This window comes from Setaria italica, chromosome VIII (assembly GCF_000263155.2).
Source record: "Setaria italica strain Yugu1 chromosome VIII, Setaria_italica_v2.0, whole genome shotgun sequence".
Taxonomy (NCBI): Eukaryota; Viridiplantae; Streptophyta; class Magnoliopsida; order Poales; family Poaceae; genus Setaria; species Setaria italica.
Window position 1 is genome coordinate 7,635,477 of NC_028457.1, and position 12,384 is coordinate 7,647,860.

Below are 12,384 nucleotides of genomic sequence, written 5' to 3' on the forward strand. Positions count from 1 at the left end.
GCATGTACGGGAGGTTGTTTCATAGAATAAAATATTTTAGAGATAGAGTTGGGTTAGTTAGAGATAGAGTTTTTTAGAAAAGTTTGTCTACGTGACTTGCCTCGTGCGTGGTTAGATGCCAATTATGTAAAGTCCGCCCTATAAATATAAAGGGACGTGGTCATTGTAAAGAATCATCACACGATCAATAAATAAATATATTTACGCATCTACCTTTCAGCTTCACGCCATTGCCCTAGGAGTAGGAGTAATGTAGCTTCTCGACGAGTTCCTTCTAGCAAGCTGGGCTGCATCGACTTTGATCTTCGGCAAGCTGCAAGTTCCATCACCAGGTGTTCAGACTTTAACCACCGGGCGCATCGCTGTGGTTTCATCTAGTTTCATCTACCAGTTATCGAATCTCTTGGATCTTTGACTTACGACGCATCACTTCTGTCTCGATCTACGGTATTCACCAGTTATCCCGCCTTGATTAAGCTTGCATCGGCTGATATTTATCTGTTCTATGGTCTTGCCGTTTACGACATATTAATTGTTATTAATTCTGTCGGAATAGATGATAGATCTATTTTTAATAGCCTGTTGCATCTTGATCTTGGCCATCCTTCGAGTGTTGTTGGGAGTAAGTTCCGTTGTGATTGGATTCATCGGCTAGCGGGGTTCAGATTAACATCCTGCTAAATATTTCTAGACTGCAACTACCGGGTGCACCGCTGTGGTTTCACCTAGACATATTAGCGGTGACGTTAGTTTAGATCTCATCGGCTTGTGGCTCTAGCTATGGTGGGACAACAACTCAACATCATCCTGTTTCCTATCGGCCGTCTGGCTGATGGTTATTGTAAATTATATTAAATCGGCTAGATGGCCGATGAATCACTCACATTCATCAAGGTACTGGAATCGGCTTCGCAGCTAATATATTTGTCATGATTTCTTTTGTTGCACCATTATCGCTACTGTGCCAGGATTATATCGGCCTGATCGGCCGGTTGCCTCGGACTTCACAACGACTATCATCTCCTTGTCAGTTGAATGGTCAAACTAATTGGCACGCCCGCACACACCACGCGCGCCGATTTGGATTCTGCACTGGAATTAAGCAGATCTCCCAGATCCTCATGTGCTGATGCAGGGTCCACCACCGCCAGGATTTTGCCAGCAAGCTTTTGTTGTCAACAATATTATATACACACGAAACTAGTGTTTATACAATTACTATATATACAATATTTATCCCATTAATTCTTAGGATCCTCCTGATGGTGAGTCTTCTGGTAAGGCAATTGAATGTCCATCATAATAAAATTCTCCTTAAGGATTTATCACCTCGTGCACCAGAAATCCTAGGAGTGCTTCTTGGATTGCCAAAATCCTATCCTCACGCAGGAGTTCGTCCCTAATCCTTATCATCTGTAATTTGGAAATATGTGTAAGTTAAATCAACAATTAAAATATAACGAGGTAGACAATGATTAATTATTAATAGATTTATTCTATGTACATTCATATCATCCGATAACACCTTGTCCTTTAGGAAATGGTACATGTGCTCACAAATGTAGTATCCGTATAAATTATTCCCTTGTTCTTGTCTCAAACACTTTAGTGGAAAAAATAAGTTATGAAATATTTGTGTTATAGAATGTACAAAATGTGCAAACTCCATACATACCGGAAAATCGGTATCAAATTAACGTTTTTCTTTGAATTCACCACGGTGAGTCTTACAGAATCGTTTCCATGCACTATGAATGAAAATAATGAATGATACAGTGTTAGGTGAAAATTCAAGAAACAAACTTTTTCATAGAGATAAAGGTCCAACATTATTACAAGTTAAGGAAGTCTTCAATATCTTGGTAATCTTTCTTTGGTTTCTGCAATGAATCGAAGATAATAACCTTGCTTCTATCAATCATAATTATAAGGAGAATCCAGTGAAAATTGTGTACATAAATGTTCATATTAGAACTAACTAACATTAATTAGGTTAGGAAAGGAAATTGAAAACAAACGGTACCCACACTTACTTAAAGTTGTAAGGCAGTAGTATGTAATGCTTGTAATTCTGTTGCTCCAAGAATTTGTATATGTGATCCAATGTAGACTTTGGTTGATCATGTATCATCTGTTGGTTAATAAGCATTGGGTCCATCATGCCAAAGTTGAAGTACGATACTCGACGGCACCTCTAAATTTGCATCCTATATAAAATGAAAGACAAAGTTAGTGGGATGACACACACATAATAATGATCTGAGCCCTAACATCTAATAAACACACACTTACAGAAGTTTCTTACCGTCACCGAAATAATCAATCGGTTTAACAAGAAGAGCGAACATGGTCCTTTCATTAGCCGACTGCTCCATATACCACTGATGGAATTCATACATATTAGTTGGGAACTTCCATATCAATTCAGGCCTGACTAGATGCTTGCCTAACTCAAAGGGCCATTTAGGTATAACCTTTTCTAGAGGTGGCGGTTAGACTTGCCCTAGAACTTTAACAAGTGACAGACCTGTGTCTTCCATAAACTGAATGGCCTGGATTTGTTGTTCTAAAGGCAAAGCTACTATAGCTTCTTGATCTTGATCCCCGAGCTGGGGGACAGTACGACCGGATGACGACTCTCCTTAGTTTTTTCTTCTGCCAAGACTTAAGTAATGTGCGATCGTAGTTCGATAGTAATTTCTTCTTGACATCTTTTTTCATGGAAATAAAAAACTTTAATTTGGCTGGATCTACTGGTGGCTCCACCTTCTCATGTACTTCTTTTTTGAAGTGTTCTATACCTGTTCCATTGATACCTGGTGGCATTCCTCATAAGTTATATCGCCTGCTAGCTTCTTAACAGGTTCAGACTTCTTTAATTTCTTCATCGGTTATTTCACCTTCGGCTGCCTTGGCTTGGAAGGTGGTCGCAACTTCTTGAGAGGTGCTGCAAGTGCTGCCTAGATCGCACCAGACTTTAGTCCTAGTGCTAGAGATGGTGATCGAGGAGGGGTGTTTTGATTATCGTCGCTCGTACCTGCAGGATTATTCGATGGTGCTAGAGATGGTGATCGAGCAGGAAGTGACGATCCTGGTGGTGATGACGGTGTTAGAGGTGGATGTGCTGGAGATGACAATCTTGAATTTCGAGGAGATGGTCATTGCTGTGGGGTATCTATGGAAAGAACTGATGCCTCCTGACTGGGGATGATGATGTCACGTTTACCGTGAAGTGCATCTCCTAGTGTCCTTTCCCCGTCACCTCCTGGGAGGTTGAGCTCTAGGCTTTCATATTTACTATCACAAATTTGCTCCACCCCAATGGTGGAGTAGCCAGGTGGAATCATCATGCCATGGCTTGTTTGCGTTGGAAGGATTTGTAAAGCACTTGCGTACGCCATCTGTGCATATGGGAGAAAAGAAGTTATTAATTTCCCGAGGCATGGGCAAATTGAGATAATTATATATATTATATATATGTATACCTTAATAGTGAGGTTGCCAAATGGTCTGTACAGCTCATATTTGGTGCGCTAAGTGATGCCATCCATAGGGTACCATTGGTTGTCCTACACAACCACGGGTAAGCTTGGCATGTCCTCATCGAGGAGCACTATGGAAGCACTCGCCAATTAATTTATTCCTGCATTCTTTCATCTTGTTCATGTACTTTTGATTCTAAGATGCACCGCCACTTCTCCTCTTGCTGTTCCTTTCTTCTCTTCTAGCTTCTATACATGTCGATGTCCCTATGGAAAGCATACTTCCACGAAACCACCCTATAGCCTCAAAAATGTCCTGGGTGTTCAGGATTCCTGAGCGTCAAAGTCAGCTCACGTTCCCTCTATAAGGCTTGAATTTTCCACTTTTTTATCTTCAATGTGTTTTTAAGCCTGAGGGCCTTCTCACGTATTGTTTCATTGAAGACAAGTGTGCCATCCTTAGGGCTAAGGGTGCCTCCGTGAGTGTAATACCAATTCTTCGATCGGTTGGGGCAGTCAATAGTCGCTGGTACGATACCTCGCTCGATTAGGTCTTGTTCCATCTTTCTCCATTTAGAAATTGCACTCTTGTAACCACCTTGCCCCAGACGATGATGGTACTTCTTCAGACGAGCATTGCTAGTGTTGACACAAACCTTGTTCGACATCTTGTATTCCAGAAATGAGTTCCAGTGATCTCCTAACTTTGGTCACTCATTAAAATTTGGAGTTCAGCCCTTCTTGATAAAGTTGGTATCCATGTTCTTCTTAAAGGTCTGAAATTGGGTGGCCATCTTCTTTAGAGTCCAGTCTTTCACAATTTTTTGTTCAACATCTTCAGGAAGTGTGAAGTGTTTTAAAACATCTGCCCACAACATAGTGTTTTGTGTTTGCAGGAGCACATATGGCTCATCTTTTTTATTGAACTTCCATTCTCTAATGCTGATGGACATCCTGTCCCTTACAATAGCCCCGTATTGACTCACGGACTTTCTAGCAACATTTACAGGAGAAATTGGCTGGCCCTCTTCTGTCACTTTGGTGATTTGAAGCCTTCCTTCCATTATATTTGTACGACCTTGCGGCTTCTTTCGCGTCATCAATCCAAAGGGTTAAAAGTTCAAGATTCGTTAATTAGTACATAGTAATAATGAATATGACATCATATAAATATTGAAAATGATATATACCTCGTCGGAACCTTCCCTTTTGGCAATGTCTTGTTCTGCATTGTCATCAACGCCATGCTCATGGTCATCATTGCCATCACCGAACATGTTGAGGTACATGTCCACCTAGCTACCCTCATCCTCGATGTAGGTTCTTCGAATGTTTGAGCCACTACCACCAGCAATAATCTGCTCCATTATATACCTTTCATCTTCTTCGTCTCCCATTTCAACTAATAATGACATTAGTTATACACACATGTAATCATAGATACATTAAATTAAAGATTGTTTCAAGTAGTACAATAAATGTGTATATACATGAAATCATACAACAACCATGAAATACAAGAAACCTATACAAAACTTATCCTAACTGCTCGTACAATAAATCAACTCTTGTCTAGTAGGAAAAGAAAATTGACAATCTAGTTAATAAACACATGATTGAAAATATACACTACAAACCATACATAGAATCATATATACAATAAAACTTGTACAATTTATTACATGAAACTTACATGAAATTAAACATTAAAAAAATTTACATGAAATAAATACACATGAAACCATACATTATACTAATTTCTACTAAATTATACTAATATCTACTAAATTATACTAATTTCTACTAAATTATACTAATTTCTACGAAATTATACTAACGTCTACTAAATTATACTAATATCTACTAAATAATACTAAACTATAATAATTTCTACTAATTTGTACCAACTTATACTAACTTCTACTATTTCTACTAATTTCCTTAGCATTTGTACTAATTTCTACTAATTTCCTAATTAAAAAATCAGCTTGCATCAGCGTCTGGCTCCACGCCATACGTACCGGATGGCGGCGCAGGGGGCCGAGCATCGGTGGATGGCGGTGGCCGGCAGGGGGGGGGGGGAGGGGGGGAGTCGGGGGGGGTGTGGGAGGGCGCTGCTACAGTGGCGCTAGCAGCCGGGCTCTGCGCACGGCGCCGTGCGGTGGCGGAGAAGCCGGCAGGCTGGGGGAGTAGGAGGGCGCTGCTAGGGAGCCAGGCACGGAGGCGAAGGGGTGGTTGGGGTGCTCCGGGGGATGGCACCGGGGAGCCGGGGCGTGGAGATGATGGCGGCAGTGTGGCGGTCGGGGAGCGATGATGACGTTGAGGGGGACGCACGCAGGGAGATGACGGCTGCCGTGGTGGCGATGCAATGACGACGAGGCAATTGACGAGTGAAAATGGTTAAGTCCCGAAGCGGGAGTAGGGCTGAGATATTTATATCCCCGTTTAGTCGCGGTTGGTAATACCACCTGGGACTAGGGGGGCCAGCGTGCGGGAGATGCCCCTTTAATCCTGGTTGGTGTTATGAGCTAAAGAGCCCTCCCTGTTACATTTCCTGAGCAACCCAATTATTTCCATCATTTATTTCCTCAATTACTTTAATTAAAATTTTATAAATGCGTAATAATTGTAGTAGAGTAGATGAAATGTTGAAATATTTTTTAATTACTATTTTTAAGATGTACTAAAAAACATAGCTAAACTATACTTTTTAATATGTTTTAAGTTGATTTAATACTTGTACTTAATCAAGAAAAAAGGAAAAAAATCATGAGACTAAGCTAATATTTTTTAACCTTTTTAATGTTGTAGATATTGATCGAATAATCATGTCATGAGCCAAAAAACTCACCAAGGATGAACATATTTAGTCCATTACATAAATGAGTTTTACACATCACTAAAATATAATAGAAAGGTTTTGATGACCATAGAGCATTACAATATAACGTTAAAAAACTTCTTCTTGATGAAAATTCCTTGGTCATGATTGCAGCGTAAGTATGGAGTCTCTTCTTTGGCTAGCATGATGCTTGGGTCAACTTCAACAATGAATGGAGGCATGCCATCAAACTGTTCATAATCATCTGACTGGTTTGGTTTGTCCTCAACTCCCACGATTTTTTCTTTTACCTAGAAGAACTACATGGTGCTTTGGCTCCCATGATTTTTCTTTATCTTCTGAATTTTTGTTAGGTTTGCTAGACATGTCCTTCAGATAGAAAATCTGATGCACATCATTGGCAAGGACGAATAGTTCATCTTTGTATCCAGTCTTGGTCAGGTCCACTATTGTCATTCCACACTGATCTTTCATTACACCACCTCCAGTCAGCTTCACCCATTGACAACGAAATAGAGCGATGCTCAGTGGTCCGTAGTCGAGTTGCTAGATCTACTCTATGAAACCATAATACGAGTCCTTGAGCCTATTGCTTCCTAAGGCATCTATACGGACACCACTATTTTGGTTGGTGATTTTTTTGATCTTGGGCTTTCATGTAAAATGTATAACCATTTATTCTGTAATCTTGGAATTTAACAATTGTGCTAGAAGGTCCCCTAGCTAATCAAGCGAGTTGTCCACGAATCGTGGAGTTACCCATAAGGTGTTGACCCAACCAAGAGGGAAAAGTATCCATGTGATGACGTATAATCCAGGCATCAGATTTCATCGGGTATTGGGAAACTAGAATCTGTTTGTGTTCCTCTATATACGGAGCCACCAAGGATGATTGTTGTAGAACCGTGAAGTGTGCTTTATGGAACTATTGGCGCTAAAAGTTAGCTGATTGACCCTCAGCGTCGAACACACGACCCGGGAGAATCTGCTTAGCTCCTGTTTGGGTAATCGCCTTGGTACGGTTCGCGCGGCGTGCCAGCCAATCTGACCTGTTGATTGGCAAGGAAGAAAATGTGTCAAATTCCAGGGGTTCCGATCGGCTACGGTTTTGATCTCGAAAAGCGTATCAGCGAATCGGCCGATTTGCTATATAAAGATAATCGGCTATGATACAGCCGACAATCACGTAGTGATTGCGAAGAAAAACTACTAGAGTAAACTAGACAAAGCTACGAAAGCAACACTTGAAATAGACCTAATCGGCTATGCGATAATGACGAATTGAAAATAACAGCAACAAAACCGATAGTTCAAATCTCAAGCTGGATAACTGGTGATAAAACTAGAACAATAGATAAAACCTACAATTCTAGTAAATATCGATAACTAGTGAATAAATCTAAACGAAACGACAACGATGCACCCGAAGTTAAAGCTTAGATATTACTCGATAAACGGAACTTACAGAATCGGTCGGAGATCGTGTCGATGCAGCTTTGCCAACCCGTACAAACTCGTAAAAGAAAAAGATGTATTGGTGAAGTCGCCGACTTGAAAGTAAAGTACGATGAAAAAGTAGATTTATTTGTATTGATTGATGTGTTGTTTACAAATCTCTGAAGATGGCTATTTATAGCCTGTTACAACCGATTTCCTAACCGACTAGGATCTACCTCTAATTTTAAATGAAAATGAATATTTACAAACACAACTCGTATCAGAGTTGGTTATTGTACTCCCAAGGGCCAATCTTTCTCTATCTTCTTTCTCTGACCTACTTTAAGCCCATATTGGCCCAATCACTCCAGCCTTCCAATCGGCCGATCTCTACCAACTCCGTCTGCCAAAACACTTGCAGCGCAATCGGCCAATTCCCAGATGTAGCACCAATCATCCGATTCCCAATCGTAACCTTTTAATCCACCATATCGGCCAATCCTTTCCTCCCTTGATGCTGATCCCATATGTGTCAAAATATGGCGTCAACAGGAACAAATTAGTATCAATGCTTAAACTTGATTTCCTTCCAGGGTGCCCTTTCCCCGTAGCCTCCCCTCATGGCGTGATACTAGAACCCCAATCGCATTAATTGAGTCAATAAAATCAACACAAAACTCAATGACCTCCACTATTCGATATCCCTTGCGATGCTTCCTTCTGGACGGGCATAATTAAAAACATAGTTTTTTAGACTAACATGAACCTCTCGAAAGGCCACAGATTGTGCAGTAATATTGTAACGCCCTAATATTCCAATTTTGCAACTCAATAAAAATTATTAGAATTTTTCTAGAATTTGCTTGAGCTTGTTTAAGGATTTAAGGCTTCTCTAAGGATTTAATCCTTTTTTTCTAGGCATTTAATTTTTTCTAAAATTTAATTAAAGAATCATGGGATTTTAAGACTGCATTCATGCTGGTGCATTGTTCTTGATTGTTGCCCTTTTTGAAATAGGAAGACCTTCTCTGTTTTTTTCTTCTATGCTTGAGTCGTTGCAGCGGCCTAGCGGCCAGCCCGTCTCCGCAGCCCAACGTCGTGCCACGCTGCTCCCGCGCCATCCCCCTGACAAGTGGGGCTTGGCTATCATCCCCATACTCGTGCCTCAAGGCCGAGCCAAACTCGGGTCCGTGCACCGCCCACTGTTTCCTAGCATGCATGCCTAGGAGCCACCTCAGCCTCCTATAAATCCGCTGCTAGCTCCTCCGCATACCCTTTTCGCCAAAACTCCTAGCCGAGCCCCAGCTCCTCCGCCCAAGCGCGAAGTCCTAGCCGCAATCCCCGCCGTCACTGATCTCCTTGACCTCAGCCTCGCCGTCGACAGGAGCACCCGCCGGAGGTTCGCGAAGTGGTAATGGAGTCACCGATATAACTCTCACCCGGTCTCTCGCTCTTTCTCGCGCGCCCTAGATCACAAGAGTCATGCCACCTGCTTGGCATAGTGCTCCCACCGCTGCACAATCTTTCATAAGAACACCTCAGGTCAACTCGCTATGTCCTTAGCTTGCTCTAGGACCTAACCATGTGCCAAACCATGACTGGAAGCTCAAGATTGAGTAATTTCCGACCAGCCACCCCTGCAGTGCAGCCGTTCGCCGCCGCTCGCGTGCCGCCACCAGTTAACTGCCATTGCTAGCCGTTGGATCTAAGCCGAGTGGTTGAGATCTGTTAGATCTCAGGTCAAACCGGCCACATACTGGTCAACCCAGCCACCCACATTTCTTTTTGCTTAAGAGCCCATGCATTTTCTAGATTTTGCACCAAAGTCCTTCCGCAGTTCAAAAGTAATTAGGTTTAGGTCCTTTTCTTTCTGTTAGCCCCTAACCTTTGTAGTTTTTGCGCTCACTGTCCAATTTTATATCTTTTACATGGTAGACCTTAAGCTATATGTTTAATTATGTTTATACCCTCTATTCTCATAGTTAAGCCCCTGGAAGTTTCAAAACCTGGCCAACAAGTCCCTAGAGGTTAGTTAAGCCATATCTTTTGTGTTTTAGCTTCGTTTTGAGCGCTTCTTACGCCTACGAGTTTGTGTTGACGCATAGAATAGTTTTAGAATCTTGTTTTTCTATGTTTCTACAATTTGGTGTATTGTTTTCTTCTTTTATTCTTTTGTGTGCTTGTATGTACTTGTTTGATGCGTATAGAAGAATCGCAGTTTGAGAAATTCGAAGACCAAGCCATTGAAGACTTTGAGCAGCAAGAGCCAGTTCAGGAAGGCTAAGTTGTATCCTTGATCACAATTTTGAGCCTATGCAACCTTTACTTTTATGTTCATTCACATGCTATGCACTTTTATGATTAAACACGATGGGTCCTATCTAAGGAGTGCCTAGTCTTAATCCTTATGCCTTGGTTACCTAGGTTTTTACTTTATGTTGGGTAGTACTTTCTTAGTTGCTCAACTTGGATATGGTGGTATTAATGAACTCAAAGATCTAAACCTATTTTATTTATGCTATATCTTTCATTAATACAAGATCACCATGCTTAATTGGAACATGAAGTGACCACCCCGGAAAATAGTGCAACCACAAGACTGATGGGTTCTGGTCTTGGCTAATTAATTAGTGACTCTAGTTTGTGGTAGCTTTACCTGATGGGGGCAAGAAGGGGAGATAATAGTTGTTGTATAGCCCAGCCCTCAAACTGATATGCTCTGTGGTACCTTCGCAGTTTGGTACCTTCGCTGATCATGAATCCTTACCAAGCTATCCTTACTAGGAAATCTTTATAAAGGCCACAAAGTGAATCCCATGCCACTCACCTCGGAAGTGTTTGAGGGAGTAATTAACCTGGGCATTTTGGGAACATGACTTGTGGGTAAAGATGTACAACCTCTAGAGAGTGTCTAAAACTGATCGATCAGCCGTGCTCACGGTCAAGAGCGGCCTAGACCCTTGCATGATTAATTTATCGGAAGCTGAATTAATTTGTTGTTATTTATGCTATTTATTGTTGTTTTATTTATCTATGTTCATGCTTAATATGGGTGATATAAACTTATACTTAGTAATTGCTATTAAAACTTGACCAACCAATTAAAATTTTGACATGTTGTTAAACCATAGCCTATCCTTGCATAGCCTTACACTACACATTCTCCATGCTTGCTGAGTACCAACCATAAGTGTACTCACCCATGCTAAAACTGCTGCTCAAATCAAGATTACTTTGAGGAGATTCCTAAAGACTTTGAGGAGTTCTAGGCGTACGTGTGCCACCAGTTAACTGCCGTGGAGTCATCATCATCATTGCAGTTCCGCTGTTAAAATAAAAACTCATTTTGTTATTTGATTTAAAGATTTTCAGTTATGTAATAAATTTAATACTCTCTTTTATGCTTTGGCACTGTTTATGGTATTTACTGAAGTCATTGCATGTGTGAAACTTGATCCTGGTGCACATGTAATTTATCATCTATTTTTACCTTTAAAACCGGGTGTGACAAATACTGGACTGAGAATACTAATCTCTTTGACTAGGTGAACCAGGAGGTGCTCATAATATTGAATAAGGATGGTGGAAATACTAACTCAAAGATGACAAGACATTGTACCACATCATTCTGTAGCTTTAGTAGCTTGGTTGGATGTGTTGATGCAAAATCCTGACAGTGGTTGACCTTGCATCACCACATGAGGACCTGGGAGATCTGCTTAACTCCGGTGCAGAATCCGAATTGGCGCGCGTGGTGTGCGCGAGCGTGCCAGTCAGTTTAACCATTCAAGTGATAAGGTGGAGATAATCCTTCTTGGTGAGCGTGAGTGGCTCATCGGCTATCCAACCGATTCAACACAATTGGCAATAACCATCGATTGGAGAGCCGATAGGAGACAGAGCGCCGTCCAGTTCTTGCTCCACCATAGCTAGAGCCACAAGCCAATGAGATTCAAACTAACGTCGCTACCAATATTTTTAGGTGAAACCACAGCGATGTGCCTGGTAGTTGTAGCCTAGAAACACTCAGCAGAATATCAATTTAAACCCCGCCAGCTGATGAATCCAATCATAATGAAACTCAATTCCAATGGCACTCAAGGGGAAACCAAGATTAAGATGCAACAAGCTATTAAAAATAGATATATCATCTATTCCGACAGAATTAATAACAATTGATGTGTCATAAACGGCAAGACAATAGAACAGATAAATATCAGCCGATGCAAGCTTAATCAAGGTAGGATAACTAGTGAATACCATAGATCAAGATAGAAGCGATGCGTCGTAAGTCAAAGATCCACGATATTTGATAACTGGTAGATGAAACTAGACGAAACCACAACGATGTGCCCAGTGGTTAAAGTCTAGAGCACCTGGTGACAGAACTTGCAGCTTGCCAGAGATCAAAGTCGATGCAGCCCAACTTGCTAGAAGGAACTCATCGAGAAGCTACATTACTCCTACTCCTAGGGCAATAGCGTGAAGCCGAAAGGTACATGCGTAAATATATTTATAGGACGGACGTTACATAATTGGCATCTAACCACGCACAAGGCAAGTCACGTACACAATATTTTCTAATAAAAAACTCTATCTCTAACTAACCCAACTCTATCTCTA